General features: G+C 35.0%; 1 protein-coding gene across 3 annotated transcripts in view; it reads right to left on the bottom strand.

Moving 5' to 3' along the window:
* The window catches only part of LOC116175698 (casein kinase I), a 31,678-nt gene that overhangs the window by 8,711 nt on the left and 5,464 nt on the right, over positions 1-17,503 (bottom strand). The window lies entirely within an intron of this gene.

Genomic DNA, 17,503 nt, shown 5'->3' with positions numbered 1-17,503 from the left:
AAAGTTTTTTTTGGCAAAATAATGGAAATATGCGTGCCATGTACATTTCTCGCAACCGTCACCATAAAGCCTACTTCCTCGTAAGGAATTGAGGCGAATAAATTCCGAACGTTATTCCCATTCAAATCAAGTTTTGTGAATCCTAATTCTTAATGCGACAAGAGTAATAAAAAAAATTGCGTTCGGAAGTAATTTAACGGTCGGTTTTCGAATGCATTAATAGAGCCACTTAAATGTGAGGAGGGAAAGGTGGATTAGATAATATCCAAGCTTGGTTTTTAAAGGAAACCCTATAAACGTTTTAGTTAAATGCTTTTCAATCAATAGTCGTCGAGATAATCCTGGAGGTGGGAAATAAAGAACACGTGGGTAAACGTAACTTGACCACCTACAAATACACAAATTTCTTGACGATGAAATTCTTACCAGCCATTTTACATTTACCAATTCCGTTAGCAAGTGTATATGAAACACTTTTCTGCTGAAAACGACGTTCGGATTACGTAAACCTAAATGAGATCGATTTATATTTAAACTACCAATCATGAGTTAAATCTGTACAATACACATCAGAAGCTTTCAATTAACAACCAAAGAACAAAAAACTTAAAAAGTACAAAATAACAAAAACAAAAAGGAAGAAAATGTACAATCAAATATGAAGATTTAAACGAAAAACCTTAGGAAACCGTGGGCCAAGTAGAAAGAATAATGAGTGCTTCCAGTGCATCAGTAAATTTGGTGAAACTAATTTTAACTATGCGTACAATTGGATTTTGGTAACCCCACGCTACTAGGTACTGAATTATAACGTGCATAACAGGCCGACGCACATGCTTGCGCTTCCTTCCATGAGCTACGCTAAACATGCTACTCGTTTTTGGCTTCCTAGCTTGAACTTCTTTAAAGTCCTACAAAAAAACCAATGACCGTCTATAAAACTGTGTATTGCTATCGCGATGGATTCTACATACAAAGTGCTCTAAGTAAGATATTCCCAAAATCAATCATCTTTAACAACAATAAAGAAATCGACTAAATTCGAGAAACGCCCCTTAGCGGCCAAACGATTAGTGATAGCTGAATTCTGTTTGCGCCAGAGATTTTCTTTTTAAAATTGAACTCCAGATACCAAAGACCTAAGTCTTTTTTTTTCTATCTCTTAAAATAAAGGGTGCTTCCATAAGAAAGTGTCCTATTTGGACCACCGTGTACATATGTACGTCGATTTTTCGAGAGAACGGGTCGGCCGAACTTGTCCAAATTTTGAATAAGTATATTAAGCATACGGAAACAATGAATAACGGGACGGATTTTTGGGAGAAAAATTGATTGAAAATGAAGCGTAAAATGGGGGTATAAAAATGTTCTCATGTGGAAGAAATGAAGTATTTGGAGAATTATGACAATAACTGCAGTGCGAATATTGGAAAACTCCATATCTACGTTTAGGGGTGACATCTATGGGTTACAATTTTAGACATTTTTAATTAGTAAAGGTCGTAATATTAGAAACCTAGGTCAGTCTTTCAGTTCTATTCGTATATTTCTTCTATTTGTCGAGACAAAAATTAAGGAGTAACCTAAATTTGGGTCCTTAGTTCCTAAAGAGAAAGGAAACGCTTTGGACACTTAGACAGCCAAGTTTCAATCTGTAAATTACATGTATTTCTACATGTTAGACGTACCGACTTGTTTTAACCTTTGAAACATTCTGAAAATGATTTACAGTATTGTAACGGAGATTCCAGAAATTTCCATAGGCATCGAGCGCCATGAAAGATTAGTCATCGGCGATAAAGAACGAAGGTAGATGTGACATAACAAAGAAATATACTTATCCGTTGCCCCGAATAGATGACACGCTAGATACGGTAACGGGTGCTAAATGATTTTTCATTCCAGATATGGAAAGCGGCTACTGGCAAGTTGGTCTGAACATCGCGAGAAGACAGTCTTTAGCATAGGGTCGGGTCATGCCTTTTGGTTTGTGTAACGCCCCAGCCACGTTTGAGAGATAATGGAATTGGTCTTGAGATGTTTGCCCTGGAAAACAGACCTTGTGTATTTGGACGACGTAATTGTGATTGCTCGAACGTTCGGAGAACACCTTAAGAATCTCGCCGTGCCATAATCTGTGGCGGTGCTAACCCCAACTTAATACAAGGAAGTGCAACTTTTCCAAAAAGAAGTGAAACACCTTGGTCATCTGGTTTCGAAGAATGGAGTGACAGTGGATCAAATCCAATTAATTCGAACTTACGTACCCCATTAATAAATGGGTTTCGGATTGCGATATAGATAAAACAAAAAAATTCCACTCAATAACATTTTTCGCAAAGCTCGATGTAGCAAAAGTGATATAATCTCAATGCCAATACAGGAAATCAAGAAAAACACTTAACTGATTTGATTTGCTGATAAAAACAATGGTCAATTATCTAATCCGGCAAGCCTAGACTTTAAAATGGAAGTTTTAATTCAAACATTATTTACATAAATTCACTGTCTGGAACATCCAAAGTTTTATTTTATTTTATGCTGCACGGAAAGAATTTTCTCCCCCTTCATAGACCAACAAAATATTGTGGAAGCGAAGCGCCCAAAACGGAATTTAATCATCGGAATTGCGCCGATTTAAATCATAATTTGACTAAAGATTTAAACCGGTATATTTTCAATTGTTCGTTGTTTTTAATCACTAATTATAGAAACGCGCTCACTATTGTTTAAAACACTAATTTTCCTGTTTTTCTTTCCTTCTAATTTGTTTTTCAATTTTTAAAGGACTAATATTAGAGTAGGTACCAAGTTTAGTCATCTACTTTTAATTTCTTATTCCATTTATTTATATTAAGAAATTAGAGAAATTAACGCAAACGCAATACGTACAGACTGGATTATACCAACCCATAAATAAATAATCATGATACAGATAAACTTAGTTTGATAAATTGTACAAGGGGGTACGTTGGAAATCATTTTAGGGGCTTATTTTTATCGACGGAATATCCATGCTTGCTGAAAGATTATGTTCACTGTCTTCTCATTCCATATGACATAGAAAGTAGTTTCAACAAGATGGGATAGTCAGGTTTTGTAACGGACAGAAGTACTTGTATGAATAGATATAAAAAATACTCCTTTTCAGTTAATACTTTTAAATATTTAAAAAACATAAGGTCAATTCCGAAGTTTGATGTTTAGTTACTTGAAGTTGGCGAGATTCAAGGCTCGATTCAAGGCCCTTTTTATAAACATTGTAAAGAAAACTAACTTATCCGCATACTGTCTCTTTTGAAAATAAAAATAACGACCTGTTCAGAAAGATAGAAATAAAGTCGACGACTGTACAAGTTAATTGGCATTACGAAAAATTGATAAGGCATCAAAAACAGTTCTATTAGTACGGCTTATCAAAAATACAAAATATAACGTTTCATTTAAAAAAACATATCGACATACACGCCCACTTTTAAGGAACACCTTGTGTGCCTCAAAATAGTAAGTTGTAGGTTCTCGCCTTCTCACAAAACTTATGTTTAATATATTGTTCTCTCGATCCTTTGGGCGCTGTAGATACATTCTCGAACAAAATATTAGATATAATACCTAATAACACATACTAGTAAAAAATGATTTTTTAGCTCCATTCATTCGCACTGCACACACGATTCTACAAATTAATTCACTTCCCTTTCGAATTTGTGTACTAAGCGTCGACGAGGGCAAATTAATCAATTCATGAGACGCTATCCCGTCTTTTTCCGGGAATCGAGAATGGAAGATGGAAAATGTAACGGCAAACATTATGCTAATTGACAGGCGATGACCGTAGTACTTTCCCATCGTTCATCGTCATGAAATCGCATTACCAAAATGCATAAGCAGATGGTGGTAACTCAGTTAAAAATACGATTCCATTTATAGGAAGTGCACAATAAGCCACAAAACTTCCAATGGCGGGGGAGTTTATCAACCTGTACGTAACCTGAAGGTAAACGAATAAATGCGACGCCCTTTGGTTTGTGTATACATAATTTTCCAAGTACCTAGGTAATAATCATTTTAATAACATAATTTTTACAACCGATAAAATGTAATAATATTAAACTTGCATAATTTTAATTCGATTATTTGTTATCAGGAGTGACGTATGAAAAAAAAAACAAAGTGAAAGTTTTTAGTATTTGGACTGACTGGACATGTTTCATTCTGCAACAACCAGTACTCAAAATACGATCTATTTCTGTTTGGCCACGTTTTAGCGACCTTAACGTAAATAACCCAATAGAATAATAGTACGCAATAGTTTCCACAATCGCTCCCTGCGATTTATTGATTAATAAACTGCGACTCCCACTCGGAATAATTTACGCAATTTTTTAAGTCGATAACCCTTTCCGTAAATTTCGTAGAAATTAGAAACGTCGCCGGTAACATTTCAATGGCCTTATAAATACGATGCAGTTAATTTTAATTCATAAGTTTAAGTAGTTGCACTACAGATAGAATGTTCAAGTTCCGTTTTCTTCATTCGTAGTAGTATAGTGCACACAATGTAAGTTTACTGACCCTTGTCTGTAGCTGACGGACCGGTTCGTAAAGACATCAATCCCTGCTCGAATAACAAAAAAATCATTAAATTAAGGTAAATTTTTGCGGAAACTTCGTTTCGAACTAGTTTTTACAAAACTAACAATTTTTGTTACGCGTGGCTACCACGGAAGCGGCATGATTAGAGTGAGTCACATTGTGGTCTACCTTGCTATCAATACTGATAGCTGTAAAAATACACCTGTTGAAGGCAGCACTATAAATTACAGTCCGCTTGTGTATTCATTAACTGAAAGAAAACCGCCGGCGACTAAACTTTTGGCTTTCATCATCATTAGAAGCACCATTAACAGTTTTCCGCAATTAAAATGAATTCATTCCGCGAGACTGCTGAATACGAGTAGGTAGATTTCGATTATTTTTAAAACGTAATTGAAAACGTAAGAGCACTCAAGCTCGTGTCATCTACTTGTCAATTAATTTCTACATGTCATTCGCACACATTTATCTGTTAAATAATTACCGATAGTAAGACTAGGAAAGACGCACGAACAGATTGCAAACAAGGGTGTTCTAATTAAAATGCCCTATTACTAGCTTTTCCTCGATCCGCCCGTGTAAAAGAAAAGATCCCTAGACCTAGACAAAGCAAACCTCATTAGTTTAATAGATTTTCGTTAATGATGAAGATTTCAGCTACTTCCTGGCGTTTTTCGACCAAAATCGTCATTTATATGGCAAATCTTTTGTGAGAGAAACGGTTTGCATTGGTTCATCCACGTACGTGATCTTATAGATTAGTTTTTTAGTTAGTTCATCATTAATGAACGTATTTGATTTTACATAGGTACATACTATGTATTGCAAAATTGTACCTACCTCTGCTTGTTTATTCCTATAGCCAATAATATTTTTAAACAAATTTAATCTCTCCTGTGAAAGTGACAGTTAATTTATTGAAATTTCATTCGTAATTCCACAGATTACTATTGGGAGATTAATGTATGCGTGACGGTCGGTTTTGTTGCAAATTCGAACCCAAAAATTACGGGATTTTTATTAATCTGCCGAAAAACTTGTCATCTCCCGTTGACAAGCCAAGCAGTTGCTAATCGGGAAAGTCTCCTGGTATTAACTACTGATTAGGTTACCGCATCTTCCTTTGCGAGTACCTACACATTGTCACTAAAACGAAATTACCCCTGCTCAAAAACAATTTAGATCGTGTTTGGAACAGCATTTTGTAATATATGAAAGAAAATCAATTCGAAGCGAAATATAGGTTTTCAAATTTGGACTCAGCCTTTTCATCTCCCGATAAAGTTATTCCACAGACGATTGTATCTACCCCGATATCAACAATCCTATACCCAATAAATAATTGTGCCAATGTACAGGGTCAAAAATTAAAATAGGCGATCAAAAGTAATATGTACATAATATCTCCATAGCGTACTTAATAACAGTGTTAACTATTTAAAAACCGAGCAGTTTATGGTAACAGACGGGCGCAAGCATCGATCGGTACGCGACTAGCAGAGTGCGACATCAACGAAAAAAAATTTTTTTTGTTCATCCTATAATTCGATGGGCCTAATTGTAAATTTCATCAAAATCCGGCCAGTCGTTTAGGAAGACTTCAGTCGCAAACACACGTACAGAAGAATTTTATATGTAAATAAGAAGAAGATATGTAAACACATATATTTTCAATGTAAAGATTCAAAATGCATTTTTTTAAATGAAATTATCATTTTTTAATTTTGCATTAACAAGGGGATCAAAATGTGTACGCGTGTATGTATTTTTATTGCCATCTCGAATAGATCCCTTTTTTTAAAGATTTTTCTAGAATCCAAAACTCCATAAACCATAAAATTTCGCAGCAACTACACGATTCCCAAAAACACCTTATATAAGGGCCAAGATTAAGTTAATAATTATTATTAATTTCACAGTCGTAACGGATTAAAAAAAAAGAGATTAAAGTGTGTTGGTAAAACTGCAATTGTACACGTAGTAATGAAATAAGCACCAAAGTTATGCCTTTGAAAGTTTTCCCAACGAAATTAGTACCGTTTCAATTTTGAATAAATTTTGCATGGAATCTTTTGACGGTGCTCATTCAGTACACTTGTAGATTTTATAAAATCGTAAAGATCCAAAAACCTAGGCCATATAGATTAGTAGTATAGATGTAATATATTTCTCAACACAAGATAGAAGGTACCTCTTTCTCTCATTTTCAGCTGGATTTAGACTTAAAAGAATAATCTCATGAACTTTAAAATGTTGACAATTGAACCTTTCCTAAAACGCGGAATCGACCGGGACGCGGTTCGAAATAAAAAATGAGATACTACTTGAGAGTTGAGAGAGCATTATATTACTATAGGTACATCGTTCGTTCGCGTTGAGAAGTTGGGTTTGCCGGCTAGATTATGATGAATTGATTATTTTGCTTTGATGATTGACAAACTTTGACATAATGAAAAAATCTGCTAAAAAATCATAATCACTTAAAAATCTGAAATCGATCACTGTGCGACGTCTGTTGACAGTTTTGCTCGCAGTTTTGACATTTGTAGATAATTATCACTTCCAAACGTACCTACATGACATATTCTAATTTTTTTTCATTACACACGGGTATAGGTGATGGGCATGCCTCATGTCTCTAGCTAGATTATACGTTCTGACCTCATTTACAGGGAGATCGTGGAAAAAAGTATATTTTATCTTAGAGTGGCCTATTCAAGCTAGAAGCACATTTCGAAGAAGTTTATAGAAAAACGACTAAGAACAATATTTAATTAGGGTTCATAAAATGACAAGTTGTAGTAGTAGACTTTGGAAACGTTCTCAAGACCACAATCTATGGGTGCAATGAAAAATAGTAGTAATCGTTTACGACCTCCATTGGTTACGTATTCCGCAGGTTTTCTTCGAACCATCTATAAGTATGAAGTCCAGATGCTAACAACATCTTGCATCTTGAAGAGTGTGCTGAACTGGAAAGCAGAAAATGTGGAGCTCTCTCTTACTAACCCGAACAATCAATGCCCGAACGCAAAATAATTTTTCTCGATTAGAACAAATACAGAATACAGCTTCTAACACTATTTTTCTTAAAGAAGGAACGGGATCTTACTTTAAATTTTGAATGGTGCCACGTTCCCGTTATACCGTACCTAAACTCAATCAATATTATAACACCAAAACATTAATTAAACACACTAAAAACGAGGACACGAAATTAAATAAAATAAGCTGCAGTATAAGACACAAACACGCCATTAATACAATTACATCTTTGTTATCCGGATTATGTAATTATTGCTGGGAACACCAAAACATGTGGTCTTATAATGAAACTTAATACCATAAAGTCAAGATTGAAATCGTATACTTCTTTTTAGGTTAGGTATCCTTAGAAGACCCTCGGAAAATATCGTGTTGGCGCGTCGAGATTGAGGTAGGGACAAGGAAAATTAATACCAACGAGAAAATGAACGCCATTTCTTAATAGAAATTATAACACGAAATTGTAAACAAACTTTTACTGCCGTTCGATAATGGAAAGACAGGAAAGTTGCGTCGGTGCAAATTGTCCTCAAACGCCAAATTAGCGTGTCGCGAACTGTTTATTTACTAGATTCGGTAATATCGTAAATGTGAGAAAATTGCGAAACAATTATGATCCACAAAATCACGAGAATAATGCAAATGTAAATAAACTGGACCGCATCGAAAAATTCACGGTGATCATTTAGAACAAGAGAAAGTTTCATATAAATGCCTACTTTGATTATTAATTACGAGTTGTTGCCATTTTTTTGATCATCAAACGCGTGAACTAACTCGAAAACGTTAATGTATATTTAAGTGGATTGCAATTTTGAGTGTTTTATATCTCGATCGCTGTGGCCTCATTGCGCTTAAGTGCTTCAAATTTATGTCAGCACGGGGTGCCATTAGCATTTCCAATGATATCGTTTGAAGACATAATTTTCTCCACTTTCAAAACTTCTGGCAATCCGTTAAGTTATTTTACTTCCCAATCATTATTAAACGCCACATATTGTGCAAATCAAAACGGTTCGGTGTCAGTGTCGCAGTCTCGCTTTCCAATCCAGGGCAAAGAGCATAGGTGTAGCTATTGATTACTCGGTCCATTATAATTAACAACTCATGTGAAGTTACGTACCAATTTCAAATTACCCTTGTTTAAACACACGTAAAAAATCACCGTAAATGATTTATTCTTTAATTTACATAACACATGAATGGTAACGAAATTTTTTGGAACAGAAAAATAGTATGGAGAACATTGTAGAATTTCAAAAGTATCGGTAAAGAGCATCTGCCGAATTTCTTAGGCATCTGCGAAGAACATCTGAATAACACCTATGAGCAATATCTGGAAAATCTCGATCATGAATCAATAAACATTATGTCGAGCATTATGTGTAGAATATTTCAGTGAAGATTTGAAAAGCGTTAAAGACCTAAATATGGATACTCGTGAAAATTCCATCAAATCTTCAAAAAATTCTGAATCTTGAAAATGTTTCTGAAAAATATTTCATAAAAATCTGAGGAATCCTTTAATAATTTTTGAAAAGCTCCCAATAGCTGAAGTACTCCAGAAGAATCTGTAAAAATCCTACATCAAGAATCAAGAATAAACATTTTATTTAAAAAAATTATTTTTATTCGTAATGTCTTTGAGCGCGAAGAATGAGCAGATATCAAGGATATCACTCAGTTGACAAACATAAGCACGCCTTACCCGGGGTTCGAACCCAGGACCTTTCTAACCGCAATCGGTGTCTATGACAGTTACTATGAGGATTGCGGACTATAAAAAAGAACTCCATATTAGCGCCGCTTAAGAACCTCTGAAAGAGGAATCCATTTTTTTTTATTATAATTACATCAAGTATGTTCGTCAAGTTGGAATCTCATAAGCATAACAATTTCAATAAACCATTAGGGCACAAAAATTGTATGACACAGCAAACAAGTTAAAAAGTAATCGTAAACGATTTACATAAACCGCATTTCCACTTGCATTCATTTCCCATTTGTAAGATGCACCTTGTGTTAAAATCGTAAAAATCCGGCCACAAATATGAAAGATAGCGTTGCACATGGGCAATCCATTGTTGACGTGCTACTTCAATTTCAGTTTATGAGAGGAATTTCATTTCAATGCTTTTCTAAATAAGAAAGTTGGAACTGCGCATGCGCAAACCTAAATTTTAAAACTAATGTTAGATTTTCCTTCGTTCCAAGCGCCTAAGTATCAAATTTCACTTAAATGGTTCCATAGATAAAAAAAAGTTGGCACTGCGCATGCGCAAAATAAAATTTTGAAACTGGCGCTAGATTTTCCTTTAGGTATTCCAAGTGCCTATGTATCACATTTCATTTAAATTCTTCCATAAGTAAAAAAGTTTGCAATTCGGTTTATAAATGGTAGAGATGCGAAAAGGGCACTGTGAATTTTGATTCGATTCGATTCAACTTTTGGCATTACGTATTATATGGCTAAAGCTATGCCCATATTGAATTTCATGCAATTCAGTTCATAACTAACGGAGATGTAAAAGCGATCGAACATTTCTAAACAAAGTTATCGTTCACATTCACACGGACAAATAGATGGACAGACAGACAAAGGAACAGACGGAGAGACCAACCGGCAGGCGACAGATAGCAATGCAAAATTATAAACGATCTCTAGGATCGTTAATAAAACGGCAAAAGTGTAAAATTATGGAACATGTAAAAAACGGTTTTTTGTTTTTTTTACAATAACTTTTTTTGTAAGCGGTACAGAAAAAATTCCTTCCTTGGTACACGACTCGACACCATAACGAACCAAATAGCGAAAAAAGTAGAACAATAGCTCTTAAGATAAAGAACTAGTAGCGTCGCAAAACGAGCGGACGGACGGACGGACGGATGGACAAAGTGGCCACAATAGCGCATTTTTTTTTATTTTTGTGGAAATGCGCTAAAAATAACAGTAACAGTACAGAGTGGTTTAAATTCGTGATGGACCATTGGGATCTCTGAATCTGAAACACCATATTGGATTTTTACGAAATGAACGTAAACATTTGATTTTGAAATTTTTCTTGTAAATTTATGTAAAAATGTAGAGTACGAAACGTCATTATCTTTCTTTCTTTGTCCTCTATATCATTCGACTGCGAGCAATCTGGCAATAATTACTCACTATACATATTACTGAAGAACTTGATAGCCACGGCCAGTTCGACGTACTGTATACTGACTTCGTGAAAGCGTTCGATGGAACTAAATTAAATATCTCCAAGTGTAGTCTAGTTACTTACACATGTACAACTACCACTATTCAGGATCTTGGGGATTATTTCGATAGCCAATTAAGTTTTGATCACTATATTCTTAATTGTTCACCGTTGTTCACGATCTGAAACATCTACCTATGTTGGGATTGATATTACGAAACTGTAGAACTTTTAGCATCAAATGCTCTCATTAGGTAATAATAAAACAAATTGACTGTCTTGAAATTGTGCAACGTAATTTAGAGATACAGTTTATCTTCCTACGGGGTTCGATTATACATTGTTGCTGCGCAGATTGGATGTCTTCTCATTACAAACTAAACACGAGATAATTACCATACCGTTTCTTTATAAAGTGTTGAACAATACGATTGACTGTGAAGACCTACTCAGATGTAATTTCATTCCTTATGCCTGTTTTCCTCAAGTTACCCGCTACAGGCTACATGCTTGCCTAACTATCCCATCCCTATAACACGAACCTTTTGTACAAATCGGTTATACGGCAGAGTTCTCGTAAGTCGTAAGTTGCCTAGCGAGATTGACATTAATAGCTGAGCTATCGGATATAACTAAAGCGATCACTAACACTTAGCTATCTATTGATTTTGCAGTTTTGTTTGTTTCTGCTCTTATATTAGTTTACTTTTGTTTATATTTACTATTACATTATGATAAACAAACTAGGAGAATCGTTTTATTTTGCTTTCAATTTCTTACATGTATTCTGTAATTGGATCTTTGTGATCTTTAGAGCATTAAACATTATTATTCAGTAGGAATCCAATATGGCGTCCGTAAGAAATAAGGAAATAGTAGCCTGCAGCTTTTATAGAAGGTGCCAAGGGAAACCGTCCATTTCAGGTCGTTTAAGCTAGGAAAATGAAAACGAAATGTGGCATTTTCAGTTTTTCCATGAAATCTCTTATTTTCAAAAATTTGAAATACATATAACGACATGCGATTTTAATGCATTAGCATTGCTGTAGATACGAACCAAGTGCTCATCAGCGATTGTATACTCGTAAACGAACAAGCAATCGACGTTTTATACTTCATATGCATAAGTTGTATTCCAAACGGTTTGTGACGCCTTTGAAATCGACAAGACTAATTGTAAAACGGAAGTTTCTCAAGGAGCATATTATTCAATCCGGCCAAACCCGGGTATATTTTCAAAATCACGAATCTTTAGTTAGCGAAACTCAAGTTACCCGGCATAAATAAATCAACTGATTAAAAATAAATTATTTAATAAACGAACTTTTGTTAATTGTCGCAAAACAAACCGTTTTTTCAAGTGCTGAGACATCCACCTTTCCAGCGAGCATTGCTCGTCCCCATACAGCACTACACACTATTGCCTCACATGTCCGTTTTTACCTAGGCCGGTCAGATTTCCCGACCTTGCACCTATTGAACATGTGTGGGACATTGTGGGTAAAAAGATGCTCTAGAAAAACAAACAACAAAATTTGCTCCGTAACTACAGGAAAATGTCCTTCAAAAACGAATTTTGATTGTTTTTGCAATTAGTAGTTAGCAAATGGAATAGTATACTAGGTTTAAAAGCCGTCTCGGACTCTCGAAAGCATTTGTGCTTAAAATAGCCGATCGATATTTCATATTGTTCAATAAAATTCGTACACACAAAATGCTAAGAAACAAGTGCCGAATTTTGCACTTGGCACGAAGCCAAAAAACAAAGCAACAGTAACGATTCGCTACGTACCCGACTTTTTTAACAAGGCAATGGCCATCTTTCACGAACGCTATTAATTACCGTCTGCGAGATCGTCGCCGAGGCACCACTATACTCGATGTCTAACTAAAGTGCGATTAGTTCCCGAGTTTTGCCTCTAATTGCATTACACTGGAAAACGTTGAAATGACCTCCCCGATTGTAAAAATTATGCGGTTTGGAATTTCAAATAGTTGGAAGGTGTCCAAAAGAGCCGGTTTTGTGATATATGGATCTGGGACCAATACACCATGTAAATCATTGCAAACGACGTTTTATTTACCTACTCTTTAAGCATTTAGCACTTTGATGTTCATGATAAAAATTCATCTAATTTAGGCACCATTTCACTCTTTAGATTGGAATAATGGTAGCGAAATACTAAATCGCTAACCGTCGACATAAAAAAAGTATCACCTACAATTTGTCACTTAAAGGGTGTAGTAATGTTGCAATTTTAGAGAACTTGCAAGTAATTAGAGTGAACTCCATACACGAAAAGCGTATAGTGTTAAAAAAAATTTGCGATATGGTTATTTGCCTATTAAAAGACGTATGTTGATCAAGAGGCGCCGGCATCAACGATCAGGGGGGTAAGTGGTAACATTTACGATTGTACAAGTATATAGTACCTACATTCGCAGAAGCGTGCACCATCAATATCTTGTTTAAAAAAAAAGACAAGCTTGTTGCTCAGTCTGTCAGCACAGTCGTCGTTTCTTGATAGAAACCTAGTTTCGAGTGGGGTAGATATTTTTATTGTAACAAACGGGACACAAGCGTCACTGAATCATTGGGTGCAAATCGAGAAAGATTTTCGGTAGAATATAGTCTACCTAACTAAATCTTATCGACGTGCATCTTTCGTGCCAATGGAAAATAATCAATATATTTCCACGCGTTATGTTCACAAGCGCTTATTTAACTACCAAGGAGCACTGAAAAAATTATGTACGTTATTCGATCGAATATAGGTATTTGTATCAATTCATTTAAAAAATAGTCGCATGTGCGTTACTTTATTCCCGTGAATAGTAAAACTATAAGGGTACTACTGTACCAGAGCTTAGGGTGGGTGAGTGGGTGAATAAATCTCAATGCCAAAACCCAAAAACGGACTTAATTGTCGGCTGAACGAACAAAAAAACCAAAATTAATCATTGCATTAACAAACAAATTCACCTTACAAGTTTTCCTTACAACAAATCAAATACATTTCTAAACGCAACGATCACACACATGTCGCCTAAACCTCAAAACTTATCAAAAAGAGTCCACGGGCGTAATTGAAGGTTTTCCAGTGGCGTTCATTCTCAAACTACTAAATAAACAAAAATTAACTCTGACTCAATAATTAATATCCTGTAAGTAAGTAAGTAAGTAATTTATTGTGTTAATACATTTAAAAAAATGCTTACACTCGCCCGTCGAAATCGTATAACACAAACATAAAATACATGAGACATATAGGACAATATTAAATAACATGAAAAATCATTTAGAAATAAAACAATCAAAAAAAAAAATACAAACAACAAAAAAAAACTTATGACGTTAAAGTATTGAGGTCGTTATCTAAAAACTCTTGGATGTTACATATTGGATTTTCGCGTAAAAAAGTTACACTGTACACTACATAAGACGAGACATAAGAGCTAACTTGACATGTTTTCCTTTATTATTTTGAAATGTAAAATAAAATTTAATCACAGGCATATGCTTATTTTGAGATAACGCATTTGATGGGTGAAGTAGATGCGAAGAAAAATGGTCCGTCCCAGGTTTTTTTTCCAAAATTAGGGTACCAAATTTGCCATTCTGCGCACTGAGATCTGAACCATTCCTTTTTGGTTATGTTAGGCGCCAGAGGAAAGACAAGAACCTACTGAACTACCTATAACTGAACGTAGAAACACAAAAGATGCGGTTCCTCAACGCTGCACATACGGAATTAATGCAAATATTTATTAGCGATACATATTTTAACATGTTAAAACAACATATTAAAATTTACAAAAAAGATCAAGTTAGAGTAGGTATTAGACATCTGGGATCGTCTACGGTATTCTGGATGGTGATTCGTTAGCAGTTGCGCCACTAGAAATTCTCTTCACTTAAGACAAACCGCTAACCGACTAATCCACTTCACTACAGCTCTAGCAGCATCTGAAGCTATACTAGATACGTTGTATTGTCCAAAATTAATTGAATAAAACATGTACGATGAGATCTATTACATATCAAGAGTATACAAGGGTGCTAAAATAGATCCTTGCCTTGTGGGATACCCCATTAAATGGGTGAGCTTAGCGTTGAATCTCCTACTTTTTACACCTCGCGCCTTCTATAAAAGTGAGTAGTTCAGTGCGTACTCGTTCAATAATATTAACGATTGTAGTTCAATAGCTATATAATACTAAAGAAATGGATCAGCAATAAGTTCAGTAATTGAAATGTAACGAGAATGAAAGCGGAATGTTTCTCGTCCCCAAATACTCAACTTTCATAAAAAATCACAAATCTTGGGGGGAACTTCTGCGAAAATCTCTTTCATTTTTAACCCTAAGAACAATTGAAAATAATTTCGTATAGATACTTTACACCCTGTACACCACATGTGAAAGCTTTACAATTCATTTTTCTGTTAGTCTATATGATGAGTTTATTTATGTGGATTATAGTACGGCGCCATATCGACTCCCTACGTCATTTTTGAATTTTGCAATTATTCTGACAGCGATTTCCTCGGCGATTTCGTAATCAACGACCCCGGAAACCCCCCACTATAACGACATTGCAAATGATTTGTTTAAAAATTCAAACATTTCGCATAATACGACCAATATACCCAAGTCCGCCATTTTGTATTTCGTAATTCATGATATCGAATTCCTAATTAACGACCTCGAAAACCCCCCAGTATGAAATTGCAAATGATTTCTTTAAAACGTCAAATTTTTGGCATAATACGACGCCATATTGCTATTGGGTCCGCCATTTTGAATTTTGCAATTCCGACAGCGGATTTTTTTAAAGCTTCGAATATGGACGGTCCTTTCAGTTCCACAAAACTAACTTTCATGCAATCGAATTTTTTAAGGTTTCCTCCTTTGTGAAAACTAATAAGCCGATCCTAGATCAGTGAAAATATTGATATTCGATTAAATCGACCTCCAAATATTCCAATCTGAGGAACATTCCAGCTCATTGATTAGGTACCTTGTTTATTAGTTATCAAGTATTGACTTATTGCAATAAGAATGTAGCGTTAGTAATGTGAGCTAAAACAAAATAAACAACGATTTGATAGAATTATTCATTGCAGTTTATTTATCTATCTACGACATTACCTATTTCCTTCAGTTTTGATTATTAGCTATTCACGTTTTTGTCAAGGAAGACTACATTTAGGACATTTGCATTTCCGGTCACCATTTCTACAACCTTTAATTGTCAGATGTCAAAATGGTTGTATTGTGGACTTTAAGCATTAAATTCGCCATTTCATTTCACAATGCCATATTGATTTAGTCAGTTTTACCGAAGAGGGGAAAAATACTGAGTCAATTATTTACTGCGTTACATTTTCTGATATATTAATTCATTCTAATTTGACCTCTAACACCTGGACAGCAATTTGCATTGTAAGGCGTCGTTACTAATTAATGTACACATACAACCTGAGTGTGTGTGTCGGTTACTTATCTGCAAAAATATACGATTCACTTTTGATAAATCACTGCTTTTACCTTGACGGAATAATAAACGTATCAAGTATGAGACTAAAAATAGCTACTACTACCCTTCAGACTTCTTTTTTATTTAAATTGGCAGCCGCGTAATACAAAAGCGAGCACGTTTAGGTAAATTTGGCAACGCTTCAAAAATAAATGAAACGAGATTGCCAAAAATCGACAAAAATTGACTACAATCGGGGAGTGCAAACTACCGCCACGAGTTCAAAAACGTTTCATTTCAATCACCGGTCGCGTATTTAAGCTGGTACAGATTCAGTTAGTTTAAACTGCATTTATTTATTTATAGAGATTTATAGAGAAACCATTATCTCTAGTATCCTGATAAGGGTATTCGTAGAAGTAAACCTACGAGTATCAATCATCGCTGGAGGTCATCAATAACTAAAATGATTATTGACCGTACTTTAATAGCATTAAGTAAAGTATAAACAAACAACGAATGCCCACTTTCGCAGATAGATATATACAGGCGTGACGTGAGTCACGTATAGTTCATGTTATCAACAGTTCAGTTGAACGATTTTACTTGCAGGTATAATTTCACCAATAAAGCATACATACATACAAGTGTGAAAAAGTAACTTTGGGTTTGCTATTTCATGTTCGAAGACCTCGCCAATCAGATAAAAAGTGTTGAGTACCGCGAAATTGAGTATGATTTTTTTCCATACAAAGTTGATGCATAATGGTTTAGACATCCTTTGAGTATTGGCCACCAACGTTATACATTTTGTTGCATCTACCACAACATTCCCCAATAAGTGGCCAAAATACAAAATATACTTCATGAAAATTTATGTGGGAACCACAATTTTTTGTGTATTCAGATGATGTACCATAAGTTTCGCTGGGAACACATCCCAAGCTCATTAGCTTAATGCCCAAGAAATAAATTTCATGCATTTTTTATCAAGATGTCAGTATTGTCCATTATATCAATTTCGTTTGGAATGCGTCCAAACGCATTATTTCAATACCCAAGGAATGAATTTGAGGCATTCTTAGTGACCAAAATGCTTACATTGAAAGCTTACTGATTTGCGACATCAAAAATCCGTACACGATTTTCAAACATTTTTTCCTCTAGCATTTTTTGAAAGGGATTT

The sequence above is a fragment of the Photinus pyralis genome, unplaced genomic scaffold (genome assembly GCF_008802855.1).
Source record: "Photinus pyralis isolate 1611_PpyrPB1 unplaced genomic scaffold, Ppyr1.3 Ppyr1.4_LG7, whole genome shotgun sequence".
NCBI classification, from domain to species: Eukaryota; Metazoa; Arthropoda; class Insecta; order Coleoptera; family Lampyridae; genus Photinus; species Photinus pyralis.
This window is presented reverse-complemented; position numbering and strand designations above follow the sequence as displayed.